This window comes from Triturus cristatus, chromosome 3_1 (genome assembly GCF_964204655.1).
Source record: "Triturus cristatus chromosome 3_1, aTriCri1.1, whole genome shotgun sequence".
NCBI classification, from domain to species: Eukaryota; Metazoa; Chordata; class Amphibia; order Caudata; family Salamandridae; genus Triturus; species Triturus cristatus.
This window is the reverse complement of record NC_140583.1, coordinates 1,087,543,700-1,087,547,108: the sequence shown is the minus strand read 5'-3', so window position 1 is coordinate 1,087,547,108 and position 3,409 is coordinate 1,087,543,700.

Here is a 3,409-nt window from a genome sequence, read left to right as displayed (position 1 = left end):
AGAGGGAGGTGGAGATGTGGCAGAGGTGAGAAAAAGGAAGATGAGAGAGGAGACAGGTGTGAAACAGAAATAGGTGAGAGACAGCTGCCAGAGAATGAGAGTAGAGAGGTGATAAAGAAGCAGGCAGGTGAGAAAGGGACAAGGTTAAAGAGACAGAAGAGACAGGTGTGTGAGTGGTAGACAGGTGAAACACCATGGGGATCGTTCGAGGGGAGGACATTTAGAAAAGGTACAATAGAGACTGTGAGAAGAAAAGAAATAGCTGAGAGAGAAAAAGAGTGAGTGAGATTGGTGTTGGTAAAGAGACAGTTGTGTAATAAAGGACAACTGAGGAAAACAGGATGGAGGACACAGATGTGAGAGAGATAGCGGACAAGTGAGAGACAGTTAAAGATAGATGGAGAGAGAAGTGATAGAGCTAGAACAGTAAAAAAGAAAGACAGTTGAGAAAGAGACAGTTGTTGGGAGGAAGATAAGTTAAACACAGCTGAGAGATATGGAAGGAGAGATTTGTGTGAGGTGATAAAGATATAGAGGCATATGGGAAAGAGACCGCTTAAAGGGCATGCAGAGGGGGGCATGGGAGGGGGAGAAGGGCTGGGCGGGGAAGACAGGTGAGTGAGATAGTCTGGGTGATTAAGAGAGAGAAGTGAAAAAAGGACTGCAGAGTAGAGACAAACCGAGATAGGGAGGAGACAGGCATTTGAGAGAGATGAAAAGAGGTGAAAGACAACTCGGAGAGGTAAAAATGGCAGATGAGAAGGTTATAAAGAGACATCCAAGAAAGCAATAGCCTTGAAAGAGCATACGTAGTCACAAAAGAGAGCAATGAGGAAGAACCATACAGGTTAGAGAGAAAAGTGAGAAAGGGACAAGCTAAAAGAGGCGACTAAGTGACAGCCCGGTGAGAATGAGGCTGCAGAGAGGGAGAAAGAGGAGAGAAGTGATGGTGGACATGATAGAGACAGGTGACAAAGAGACATTGCAGAGAGAGAGCGCAAAGTAAATCAAGAGAGAGATACAGATGAGAAAGAACTGAGAGAGAGAGGCAGAGAGAGTGGGGAGATAGGAGAGAGCATGGTGATACAGAGACAAGTTAGAAAGAGAAGAGAAGGGGTGGGGAGAAATAGTTAGTTGATAAAGGGACATGGATGATATAAAGAGACGGGTATGGAGAAGAGGTAGAAAAGAGGTAATTAAATGATAATTATGTGAGTGAGAGATAGCGGAGTAAGAGAGGGGAGAAGGGTGAAGAGGTAATAAAGAGACATATGTAATCAAGCACAACTGATAGGGAAAGGTAGCAGTGATGATAAAGAGACTCTAGAAAGAGAGGGAGAGGTGAGGGAAGAAAACAGGTGACACAGAGACAAGTAATATGGAAAGGGAAAAAGACAGACAACCCATCAGAGAAGAGATGACACAAACAGCATGGAAGAAAGGGCAGAGGAGAGGAGTGACTTAAAAGACTGAGAGGGGGGGGGGGGGGGGGGAGACTCACTTGGTCAATACCGGCAAATAAGAACTTGGTCTAAAATCGTCATTCATCCATGGGCAGACCTTCGTTTTTGAAGGTGGGGAGTCACAACAGCTGTTTTAATCTATTGTGAGACCACACCCTATTGCCATACCATGTGCAGATACCACAACATGCTGCTGGGCAGAGACCCAACAGTGCCTCACCCAGTGATCTAGGGAGGAAAACAAATGAATCCCTGACTAGATAATATTCATATTTTATGTTGTATTATAATGAGCAAGAGTCCCAGTTGGTCACCAAACTCTGTGAAGGCAATGCCACCAGGAAGAGGCCTGATGGATGAGTAAGCTAACTGAATCCCCAAGCAGCACAATGTTATGGCTTCCATTATTGTAGTAATGTAATACATATGTTTGCCTTTTCCAGTTCCTAATGGAGATGCAGGTGCTTTCTACATCAAGCTCTGTCTTCCTCAAATTCTCTCTTACTCCACCTTCTGTCTGTTGATCTACACATCTCCCTTTGGTGATAAATGGACAAACTAAACCAGGGATTAAACGTATGCCTATCAGATAGACTGGCTGTCTCAGACAGAGGCACCAACATCTTCAAACACTTTTATGGTTTAATAAAAAGCCTAAAGGTTTCTGCCTACCATGTCCCCAAATCCTGAAACAAAGTATTGAGCTTGTCAGTGCTTAGTATTTTTTGCATTTGCACTACATAAGCTTTCTGATTGATTTTCATTCTTGTCTACAGTTGTTAGCATTCTGGCTCTGCCATTTCCTCACTTAAATAAAAGATCTTAGATCTTCTGATTTCCTCTCTGCCAGCCCTAGCATTGCATACACTAAGAACAATAGTAACTTGTCTAAGATGCCTCTATTTCTTGTATCAGTAACATACCTAAACTCCCGGGTTAGCACCCAGTCTGGTTGATACCATTTAGTGTGGGCAGCCGGCAGACCTTTATTCACTTGAGATACAACAGAGTCTCAATCCACAGTCTGAAGGTTTGTGTAATCTGGGAATAGTTCTACTGAAAGTGTCTATATGTTGTGCAGTTCTGAAAGTCCTTGCAAAGGTGAAAGGTGAGGGAAAAAGATTGCATGTAGGTGAGCAGGCCCCCTTCATCGCACATTGCAGGGGGGGGGGGGGCAAGGTTTTGTTACGCCACTGAGGCAGAGAGACAGTTTAAGCCAGTATACATGGAAGGGGTAGGCCTCAGAAGAGTTTACCGCAGCACGTCTGCACTCTCTGCCATCTTGGCCACACTGACACTCCTCCTAAACACCATGATACTTACCTACAGTAATGTTATTTCTTGCGGATATTCCTCACGGCCCTTCTGCCTCCAAGTTCTGCCTATGTAGCTATTCAAAATGGTTTTTCCTGAATGTTGAGACCTGAGCAACATGGCTGATGTCCGGTGGAGTTGCTAGACAGCTAATGAGGAGATTGGCCCTGGTTTCCCCCGTGACCGTCACCTACCCAGCCGGACATTGGGCACAGTTCTTCCTCGTCTCCCTGCTATGGCTCCTTCCTCTCCTCCTTTCCTACAAATTCTCTCAACCTTGTTGTTTGTTTACTGTACCTTACTACGCTACTGTAACTGATGTAACTTGTAATGCAATGTTCCTCTGGTGAAGCGCTCTGATACCTCTGGGTCTAGCCAGTGCTATATTAACCTTTTTAGATGCACCTTGTAATGCATCGATCCTCTGGTAAAGCGCTCTGATACCTCCGGGTCTAGCCTGCGCTATATAAACTTCTCAAATCAAATAACTTCAAAACTGGTTTTCCTGAACTTTGAGACTTGAGCAACATGGCTGACGCCCGTGGAGCTGCTAGACAGCTAATGAGGAGTTTGGCCTGGGTTTCCCACTTAACCGTCACCTACCCAGCCGGACCTTGGGCACAGTTCCTCCT